Source organism: Chlamydotis macqueenii, chromosome 4 (assembly GCF_036417535.1).
Source record: "Chlamydotis macqueenii isolate bChlMac1 chromosome 4, bChlMac1.mat, whole genome shotgun sequence".
Classification (NCBI taxonomy): Eukaryota; Metazoa; Chordata; class Aves; order Otidiformes; family Otididae; genus Chlamydotis; species Chlamydotis macqueenii.
Genome location: NC_141559.1, coordinates 27324142 through 27336068, shown reverse-complemented (window position 1 = coordinate 27336068; position 11927 = coordinate 27324142).

The window sequence follows — 11927 nt, the reverse complement described above, 5'->3', positions numbered from 1 at the left end:
TCCCTCCTGACAGTTCTGCTGCCTTTTTCAAAGTCTTTTCTGTTTTGATACATTTTAATACGAACTTACAGGGAAAAATACAAATGAGCGGAAATGGTGTTTCGGTAATGTCACAAAGTGACAAAAAACAAGCGCTTCTCCTGTTGAGGTTCGCTCCCTATTACTTTTCTCCCAAATTAGTTGTCAAAAGCCATATGCGATACTCCAAACACTGAGGACGTTTTTCAAACAGACTCCTCCCAAACTCCAAACTTCCTTTAATCACAACCAGGGTCTCACTTAAGCAATCCTTTCTGAGTTAATTCATTACTCTTGAAGGAGTTACATTTTTAATAACCTAAAAGAGGAAAAGGGGAAAACTCTGATAATCTTTTCTCATGCATAAGGAAGACTGTTTCATGTATTTTTTAATTGTCGTGAGCATTAAATTGCAGTGCTATATATAACCTTTCTGGTCCAGCCTGGAAAACTTGCACTTTTCTGGTGTTGGGGAAGAAGTGCAGAATCCAATTCAGATGGATTTTTTTCTGAAACCTTTTGTTCAGTAGAAGTTTGTTTTTTTTTTTTGTTTTCAGGTATGAATCCGTTTTATCCTGCAGTCCGCCCTGCGCCTGGGAGCTGAGGACTGGAAGACTGGAAAATGTACACAGGTGTTTATCGATGAGGTAGCCAACGTTCCAGCTACAGCCTCCTCATGACGACTCTTAAGAAAGCAATTCCAGATTGTCCTTTTCACCATAATCTGTGCTTTTATGGGAAGGACGGAAAGTTAAAAATCACAGGCTCTGTTTTTGATCCAGAAACCATTCCTGTTTCATTTTTAGCAGGAATGCAGCGAGAGCAGTAGCTTGCAACACTGTGAACATGGGAGCTGCCCTGCCTTTGCAAATATTACGGTTGTTCTGAAATAAAGTTGCAAAAAAAAAGAAACAAACTGAAATTCACTTTCTGTTCTTGTTCATTCTGAGACCCGCCCTAGCGTGTATTTGCAAACTTGATGCTGTAAACGTACCCTGATCTGTCAGTATTATAAGCATTGTGCCAGAATGAGAAAAAGGAGGTGAAGCAAGCCCCTGGGGAACGCAGCATGCATTACAGACTGCTAGCTGGGTCTTTTTTTCTCATATTATTACTCTTTCCTTTCGTGTGCTGTTTTCCTAGGGCTCCTAAAGCCCTCGGATCCACCGTCAGGGCTGGACTCTTGCCCGGCTGCTGCATTTGTGTTCACCTCTGCTGGGGCCAGGAGCTCCAAGATGTCCCTGACCGCATGCACTGTGACTCTGTCTCTCCCCTTGGTGCTCCTGGCACGCATCCTGAGAAGGCTACCCTTGGGGCGCAGGCTTCTGCTCCTGAAGGACTGCAGATGGGGATGGGAAAAGCAGCTGCCTCTGCTCCCCTCTCCTCCCCTCGCTTTCTCATTGGGAGATCTCCTGCCTTGTGCTGGAATTGGTACGTCTTCATTCAGGACCACGATCCTGTACTTGCTCCCAGCTCTCTGCTTCACTCCCTGAACAAAAATGGAAATGGTGGCTCAGCTGTTTTCCACCCTTGAAAAGAGGCACATTTCTGGTACAGCCTTTCTTCTAGCAGCAGTCCTGTGGGGACTGAGTGTATGGTCCCTCCCTTCTGGGACAGGGATAAATAAAGAAGAGACGCATGAACTTTCTCGAAGTTCCCAAACCAACTTCTTTTTTATTTTACTGGTGCAAGAAACACATGGATACGGACAGAAATGTCTTGTACACCACCCACAACAACTGCACACATGCACCCCGTTGCCCAGAATACCTCATAACTCTTTAACATCCTTTGAACTACAAATTATTCCATGGAGTCTCTGGGACCTGGGCTCCAATCTAACCTGAAAGCTGCCCGTTTGCACTGCCAGGATAAGGATCCCAGCCCCTCTGAGCTGCGGTTCGTCTCTGTGACTTCCAGCAGTGCTAGGCACCCTCCTGCCTTTCTCTGTAGATGCTCACCTCTCTGCTGGCACACACGTACCATTCCTCTTCCTCATGGATGTGGCCAGGTACTTCCTGAACACCTCCCTCATGCCTGCCCCTGCTACTTTCCACACGCGCAGCCGACCCCAGCTCCCTGCCAAACAGAGATGCCTCACTGCTTGCCAGCTGCTGTGGAGTTTTCGCATCTGTAAAGGAAAAGACCAGGCACAAACTAGTTTTTGTGTGCTGCAAGAAGAGACACCTGAGAACTGCTGTAACGCATAATCTGCCAGCAAAAATAATGTTAAAACCATCCATAAGAATGCCTTGCTTATCATCCAGTATTAGTGAAAACTCGTTGCTTTTGTTTGAAAGGAAATGCAGTGATTACCCCCCTATTACAGACACCTACAAATATTTACTAAAATATTGCAGCAGAGCGATTTTTTTTAGAAGTTGTCACAGCTTAAATATTCCCATTACTTTGAATCTGGTTTGATTCTGCTTCAAGTACAGCTGCTTTCCCCCTGCTTCCTAGGCAGGAGTCCAGGTTGCTGATCTCCAATTATGCCAACTCCCAGAGGGCTCGATCCATCGCTGATGCAAGTCAACGTCGCAGCATGGTGTTCGACGGGATGCTGCCAGCTGAGAAACAGCAGTGGCCATGAAAAAGAAAACCCACAGTGATCCTCATACCCTTGATGTTGGGATCCTCACGGAACACAGGCCGAGAGCTGTGAAACCCGGGTCCAAAGAGCTGGCTACTAAAAACACCTGCATTTGTTTAGACCACTTCAGTATCTCCAGATGTCTCTCCTCTGTGAATGAGGGCCCACGCATCGGTGTCACAGTTTCATTTCTTTCCGGTTCTTAAAAAAACACCCTTTATTGGAGCTCGGGGCGGGGGCGGGGGCTGGAGCAGCTTTTGCCCTGCGAATGCTGTATGAATCTAAATGACATGCCAAAAATGTCATGCCAGCAGCTAACAAGGGAGTTTAGAGTAAGCGCTCTCTGGCCAGTATGCAGCAAACGTGGACTTATTCCCCTAATCAGCTTTAGGGCTCCTTGGTGCTAAGGGGGTTGTATTCTCTTTTTGTCAAACGGCATCACACAAACGCTCCTCTGAGGCTGCTACTCAGGAAGCACGTTTGTTCTCTGAGGCTATCCCCCCAAAAAAAGTACAACAAGCTTGTATCACTGCTGCTAGTTCAGGACACCTGATAGGATTTTTTTTCTTTCAGGCCCTATTTTCAGATAATTCTTGATTTGTCAAGTTTCATCTCTTTGGGCTAAAAGTTCCCTGTTTGAGAGGTATCTGGTCTCTAAAACCGTTCAGCTGGTTTCCAGACTTTGTTCTTAGCAAACACATTTTCTGTGCTAAAATCATAACTGTTTAAGAACTACTTTTCTAACGAGCTCTAATACCTTTCCACTTAGAAGCAAAAGTTTGAAATTTGGTCATCATGAACATACCCCATTCAGCCAAATTGCACATATTTCTGAGCTATAAGAAAAAAAAAAACCTTAGTTCACACATAGGAGAATTGTTAGAAGTACTGCAGGGAAAATTCTCTGAAGTGTCTCTTTTTGGCTGATCTTTGAAAAAGATTCCCTCTGTTAACGCATTCCCTGCACTGGAAATGCTAAGTGATCTGACAACAGCAAAAGGTAAGCACCCGCCACAGAGCATTCAAATTTAGCGATCTCTTTCATCAAGTTATCAAAATAAGAATGATCCCACTTCTAGAGTGTGGAGAGAGACTCATTGATGTTTGAAGAGTACACAGATACCACAGAGAGAAACTGTAGAAATTTTGGAATATCAATGCGTGGAGCTGGGGCAACTTTGTGAGAGAAGAAAAGACTGCTGCTGTCCCAGAAAAGGGACCAGGGACTAAATGAGGAAGCAATCCTGTGGGAAGATTAGCATGCCATCAGGCAATTGAGAGCCTGATCAGGTGTGTGTATCAAGCTGGAAAAGTAAGGCTTGCATGGATAAACTCAACTCGGGCCTCTCCTAGCTTTTGAGCACTTCGGTTTGTGACCTTTGCAAAGATTCTTAAGGTTTCTATCCTCTTAGCTTGGCTGCTTTCTGAGTTTTGGTACTTGTCTTGGCAGTGACAGATTTTGTTTTACTTCTGTACTTAAGTTTTTGACGAGGGAATTTGATTTTCACATTTAATGAATCAGGGAGAGTAAGGATTTCATTAGAAAGCAGAGTTTTGTCAATTTAACACCAGCTTCAAATGAATGACAGTCATCTTGAGACAGATTTCCATTTCACATCTAGTGCACATCACTGTGATCAAGCACCTCTCGTAGCTTATACCAGTGAAAAATCAAGCTCATGCCACCATTGACTGAGCCCTGACTTTGGCCCTGGGATGCCCAGGAGAGCTACATCAAGCTATTCCAGGCTGTGTTGGACTGGAAGAGCATCTGAAACTAAAATAGCAAGTAAACCCAACTTTTTTTGCTACCTCATAAAACAATGAAAGAAAAAATAGTATCTGCTTCAGGTGATTTCTATAGGAAGGGAATTTGAGTGAGATTTTTCTCCAGAGAAAAGTCTTTTCTCTGTAGTTGTGATGGTGCATAACTTTGGACACCTTCTCATTGAAATAGCCAGAGATTCTGCTATCACCTCAGTTCTCACATTCTGACAAAAGGCATATGTATATTTTACTATTCAGTTTTGTAAATGCTTTGCTCCCCTCATCTGTTGTCACATTTTCACTGTTAAAAGATCAAGGCTTGTCTGGAATAAGCTTATATTTTTCAAATACTTGATTTCACACAATACTATTATTTATGGTTGAGGCTTTATTGGGAGGAATGACAATCAATCATGACTCAAACATGGTTTTAGTGCCAGAAGCACTCGTATCCTTCTACGGGCCATCACTCTGACTTGCAATAAGCACCAGCAGGCAGTGGATGGTCATTTCCCTTCCCGTCTCCTGAGGTCATGTTAATCAGCCTTCAGCTTTGCTGTCAGAAGGCATAAAAATGGGACTCCGCCTGTTGCACAGTGTAGGACTGACGGGTGACCCCAGAGAAGTACTGCTGATCCTCGGTCAATGTCCCCAGAACCTGTTTCTTTCTCTGATTCCAGAGGTATCCACAGAGGAATAGGGGTGCGGAGGCCAGCTAGCTACTCCACAGATCAGGTGCTTTAAAAGATGCTACAAGTAGCTGGATGCTGACAGCACAGTGTCTGTCATCTAGATGACTGCAACTAATAAGTACCTCCTTTGTAAGGCAGGACTTTCAGCAGCAGGTATCATCTCACAGGAAAGGTAACTGCTAAGGTTTAGATAATACCAGTTTCCATCAGTTTATGACTGTCACCCCAGCTCCCTGAATGCTTTTCAATATTCACCTGCTTACAGCTGTGGTCCCAGAGGTTCAAGAAAGAAGATGTTGGGAAAGGGAAATGATACCCCAGGTGCCAATGGGCAATCAGAAGAATATATTACATCCCAAGAACAGCGACAAGATGTGAGCTACTGGACTTGGGAAGGACAAGAAGGAACACATCGAAAAGCAAGCAAACAAGTCTGGTAAGAGCAGTGGAAGAAATACAGATAAACTGTGTTGTAAGGATTTAACAGAAAAGTCTGGGCAGAACAAAACACAGAAGGAGCCACAAGGGACATGAAAAAACTTACTTGTTTCAACAAGATAGCTATCCTTTCTCACACGTGTGCAGTCCCGTCCAAATGCGCAGTCACACAAATATTTGAAGCTGCTCTCTCCTGCCAGCAAGAGAGTTGTTATTACGGCAGCCAGTGCTGCGCCGCCTACATGAGCCTCCAGAGAAAGCCCTCTCACCTCTCACTCACTCGCTGGCGTGCCAGCCTATTCCCTGCACACCTTACTACGTGCTCTGAATGACGACTACGTTTCAGTTACTGCTTCAACCCTTTCTGGGTGTAACTTTAGCCCCCTTGAGCAGATGCACACCTGCTTTACACTGCAACTGCAGAACAGAAGAAACAAGGCCCCGAGTACAGAGATCTCGTTAAAACATGCTATGGGCAGGCCAGGAGATACTATCAAGCAATTGAACAAGGACCAATATACCTTTGGTCTTGAAATTCTGTCTCTTATCCCTGCTCTGCTGGATCTGCTCGATTCCGAGGTGCAAAGCGTTATCCTAAGCAGGATGACAGAAATGCCCATTGTTAATTAATGTTATTATTTTATTCCTTTTGGCACATAATGGCCCAATACGTTTTAGCTGATAATTGAGATCAAGTAGCAGGGTAATTTCTTTTATACCTGGATTGTATCTAAGTATAGTAAAAAAAAAAAAAAAAAAAAAGCTACATGAATACTTTAGGGTAGAGTTCACTCAGTACGCAGAGTTTTCCTTAACACATCTCAAGCCCATTTAATGTTCAGGTTTGCTGTTACACAAAGTAATAAACTGACCAAAAAACAATTGCCCTTATAGACAAAGTGAACATTAAGGCTTTAATCAACATTGCTGTCAAAGTATTTAGAAGAAATTAGTTTATCACGCATAGCAAAGATGGGTTTCTTGAGACCTCTAATGAAAGTTGATATAGCCATTATCTGATTACTGTAATGTACACTCCATCATTAATACAAAAGTCCTCTTTAATGATCTTTGTTTTATGGCCACAGCCATCCTAGGAGGAAGCTGGGAGGTGGGAAGGGGAAAGTATCGCTTCTTGATTTTGTTTATGCCAATTCTAATAGGGTTGTGACACTGAAGAATGCTAATTCCACACTGATGTTTATTTCTTGGCTCTGATCACAAGACGTGGGTCAGACTTATGAGAGGTCAGCAGTATTTGATGTCCTGGGGGCAAAATGATGCTATTTGAGATTAATCCAGAGGCTGTGCCAGTCTTCTGCAGTCCCAGGGATTCCCATTTGGCATATTAAGATGGTGTGAATCCATGCTCCTATCTCAGCTGTGCTGAAGCAAGTTTTGTTACAAGTAAGGAACTCTGCCCTGCCATCTGCATGGAAATGATGATCGTGCTCTTCAGTAGTGTCGTAGTTTAGCCCCGCTCAGGATCAAGCTATGCAGTTTTTCAGTCACTCTCCTCACCTTCTGACAGAACAGAGGAGAGAAAATATAACAAAAAGCTCAAGGTCTGAGATAAGGACAGAGAGAGATCACAGGCGTTACTGTTATGGGTAAAACAGACTTGACTTGGGGAAAACTATTTATTTATTATTATTAATAAAACCAAAGCAGGGTAATGAGAAAAAGAACAAAAAAACAACTTCTCCCATCCCTCCCTCTTCCCAGGCTTAACTTAATTTCAAATTATCTCTACCTCCTTTCCCCGCCCCGAGCAGCAAAGGGAGGAACAGGGAATGGGAGTTATGGTCAGTTCATCACGCGTCACTTTATGCAGTGCCTTCCCTCTCGGGGGAAGAACTCCTCACATTCCTCCTGTGCTCCAGCGTGGGGTCCCTCTCATGGGCTACAGTCCTTCATGAATTGCTCTGGCATGGGTCGTTTTTCCATGGGCTGCACTACCTCCAGAATAGCTGCCCCAGCGGGCCCTCCACGGAACACAGCCTCCTTCAGGCATCCACCTGCCCCGATGTGGGGTTCTCCCCGGGCTGCAGGTGGATCTCTGCTCCTCTGTGGGCCTCCATGGGCTGCAGGGCAACAACCTGCTTCATCATGGTCTTCACCACAGGCTGCAGGGGAACTGGCCAGGAGCCGCATTACTCCTCCCCCTCCTTCTTCACTGACCTTGGCGTCTGCAGCCGTTCCTCTCACAAGAAATTCTTCACAACAGGCAGGCAGATCCCACATCTCATCTCCTCTCCACTTCTTGCAGCCGGGCCGGGCTGAGTTGGGCCCAGTCGGCCGCCCGGCGGGAGGCCAGAGGGTGAGGGCCACAAGGTCCACAAGGCTCGCGCCTCCCCCTCTCTGCCCCTGCTTCAGCTTCTTCCCATCTTCTTTTTTTTTTTTTCTCCTGTTTTTCCCCTTCTTAAATGCATTATCACAGAGGTGTTATCACTGTCGCCAATGAGCTCGGCCCAGGCCAGCAGTGGGTCCGCCCTAATACCCAGCCAGGTCCACCGGACAAAGGGGAAACTTCTAGCAGCTTCTCGCAGAAGCTGCCACTGTAGCCCTCCCCCTGCTACACAAAACCAGCAAAAACATGGAGAAAGTAAAGATGCATAAGGGGTCTGGTAATTATTTCTCAAGTTTGTTACAGCAAACTGCACTCTGTTGTTACTTTGCTGTTGGCTTCTGCTAATAATTTGCTCTCAGTTTTTAAAGAATAGACCCCAAAAGAAATTTATTGGCATCTGGCTCAATCAAAATGGAAAAAGTTATAATAAGGAAACTGTCTTTCAGAAAGAGTAAAGACTGTGTTCTCTGAATGTAGATTTTTTTAAATGGCTTTGGATTTTGCAGATTGTAGTCATTATACAGCTATTTATGAGGAAGTATTATTGTTGTCTTTGTCAACAAAAAAAGCCTTAAGAGCACTGTTTGTCACCTAGGATTAGTATTGCCACAAAATAAATGTTCTCTCAATATTTTTGTGGATGTTTTCACAGGATCGTTAGAGAACGCGAACCCCGCTATTACTGCAAATTAAAAATTATTTAACAGTGCTGCCTGTGAAAAGGTGTTGTTTTTACAGTTGTCAAAAACCTCAGACACTGATCACTTTGTTTAACAATACGTTATTTTCTTTTAGTACTTCTAGACAAATTGCAGATGTTACGATTCTTTAAATGTCTGTATTACTGTAAAAACACTGGTATGAGTGAATAAATAGCCGCCTAAAATGGGTATTGTTTTTGCATCTTTAAAAGCAAGGTACCGAGAACACCAACAATATCTTTTCCTTAAAAATATTAATGTCTTCACGTACTATTCAATTCATGCTGCAAGTTTTAGAGGCTTGTACCTCTTTGGGAAGAGTTCCTACTGTGTATCATTTAAGTCTCACGTAAACTTGTAGGTTAAGTGGTACATTAGTCTTGTTCTGAATTAGAAATTAAACGTGTCCTTTGGGAACGCTTCTAAATATTTTGACTTTAATGATTTGAGCTTTTTAGCCTTTCTCTTTGTTAAAGTCAGTCTCAGAATTAGCTTTTTGTTGCACCCCTCATCATTCCTTCTCCCGTCTGGAGAATCTCAGCTGCTAAAACTCACCACTGACAAATCCACTGCAGACTGTGGACAAAAGAGAAAGTTCAATGAAACAAGAACACTCAAGCTTCCCGTTCGTGCCATGCTGTGACTGTAAAACAATGGAGTTACAGCAGACCTGTAGAGGACGTAAAAGAAATGGACCTTTAAGGAATGTATGTTTTCACACACTGACAGGGGTACTAAGTTCCCACATTTTCCTACCATATGAAATTCATCACTGTGTATAATTCTGTCTACATTCCTGTGGTTCACTTCCTGCTGCAGCCATGATAAATGTTCTTTTATATTTAGGGATTTTAGGGTTACTCAACTTTCATTTCTATTGTTATCAAATCTGTATTTCAATCAATCTGTCTGCATCCTGCTCGTTCCAGTGTGATATATGAGTCTACAGATAATACATGCACCCCATGCTTAAATACACCCATGCTAAGCCTCCAGAATTGAGTTCACTGTTCACTGTGGTTGATATTCTTCCTTGGCCACTACACCCCACAGCAATCGCTTCAGCACCATTTGTTCACCTCACGTTCCTCTGCGTTTGATCCAGCTCAACAAACCCATTCATTTTTCCTAAGAAAACACCGGAAGTTTCCAAATGATTTTTGCTTCCCAGGGTAGACTTCAAAATTAATACATACATATACATGCACACATTTGCATACGTAAAATGGCCATTTGCTTGTGCAGCGGTCCTGGAGGAGATAAAACTTAAGCTGTCAATAACATAATCCGCTTTAGAGTATAGGTCACAGATAGGTCTGAATGGCATCTTAAAGATTCTTATCTATCTCCCTTCACCCAGATTTAAATGTTAAAAGGTAAAGTGAGGTGAGATGAGGCCAGCCCATGGTGCCCAAACGAGCCATTTGCAATGAGGAGGCCGATGCATGGGATGCTGTAAGAGAGAGCATGCAGGGCAACGACAGGTTCCCGAAGCAGAGTCCAAGACTGATCCAGAGAGGACCCAAAACTCAAATGCTGATCAGATTTACAGCGGACTTAATTTAAGAAGCAATACTACTAGCAAGAGTGAGAAGCAATGAAAAGGGGAAGACTGGAGAAGATACGAGTAATAGTAGCACAGTCGTATGTTCACAGCAACTACGCACAACGGGGCAGCTGTGAATCAAAGCCGTTTTAGTTATTACGAGGTCTGGTTTACACAGATCTCTTTAACTATAAACAAAATCATCTCGCCTCAATTACCAATCAGGCTAGGTACCTTTGGTAAAGTGTTTTCTTCAAGCATCACAGTAAAAAGTGGATTTTGAAGGATTTAAAAGGCAGACACAGCTGGGATGGATTAGAGATCATTATGGAAGGAGAGAAAATAAGTATTGCCAGGGGAGGGAAAGGTGGACATGATTTGACTCAGTGGTCTTCCCTCTGTCTAGCACACACGTAAGATCACTCTGTCTGTCACTGTGGAAGAGCGCTCCAGTTGTAAGTAAGATCGACCGCATTACCTGTCTCCAGGAATCTCTAGTATGCAAGTCTTCCCCCATCAAACACCTGATAACATTTCCCTCAAGATGCCACCAAGATGAATAAATATGTTAATAGTAACATATAATTATTGCAATTACTCTAGCCCAGCCTGTACACCAGCTCTTCAGTAAGTTTCACAACCCCTTCACGTACAATCACAGTGGTTCTCTGTTGATCCTGATGCATTTACAACATTTAAGAGGGAGAAAGGGAGCGGAAGAGAAATACATGCTGGTCAGAGAAAGTAGTCAGGTCCCAGAAAAATACCCCCAAGCACTGTTTTTCCTATTTTACCTCTGTTTCAATTGAATTTTCTCTGTTTACTGTTTATTTCCTCTGCAGTTTTTAGGTTTTCACAATTCATTAACATATCATTTAACCAGTCAAGAGTTTTCATGATTACATTTAGAACATTTGTTTCTCCTTGCTAGGCTTCCACTTATTGAATTAAAAAAAATAATATTATGCTTTCAATTTCAAATTTATTCTTATATTTATGAAATCTCTCTTTCCTCTACTTAGAGGAAATTCCTCTTAAATTCCTGGATGTCTCCTCCCTGTTTTATGTGATTCTAATTGATTATCCATTATGCCAATAATGTAATTAAAAAGACAAAAATCAGAGTTACTCCAGAGTGAGAAGCTGTCCTAGAGCTTTAGGTCACCCTGATTTGGGGTGCTGGACAAGTCAATGATGTAATTAAGAAGGTCCTACAGTCTTCACAAAGATCACAAGGTTATCCTCCCCAGACTTGTGCCTTTTTCCTTTCCTTTACACTCCAAGCCCCGTCCCTGCCAATACCTGCCCACAGGGAAAATGGGACCCTCACAGCTGGCCTCTGCCATGCTTCCAGCAATCTCTCTCAGCCGGATACAGGATATTGAATGTGGCTTTAACTTATTCTTTCCTTTTTATCTGGTGTAAAGGAGCAAAAGGGCTGAAACCCTCACCTTTTCTCTCTTCGTTAAAGATAATGTATTCAGATCTCTTAAAACAGAAGTGTCTAGTACCGTATGTGTGTTCTACTAGGGAAAGTGTTACCTCTGGCATTGCTGGAAAGTCTAAACACATTTAAGTCAAATGCAACCAAGCTTCTAAAACTCTTGCAGTCCCTGTCTTGGAAGAGGAATTGCCATAAGAGGCACTATTAAAGGCTGCCCAACAAGGGATTTCTGGAGATCATTTTTGTACCCCAGTCTATCTTCTAAAACGGTTTTTAAAATTGTTCAGAAGAGCTTTGGAATACATTGGGATCTGCATACACACGTATGTCTCTAATACCACTTAATTCCTCCAGTGTTTTTTACCTAAAAGGATTTAT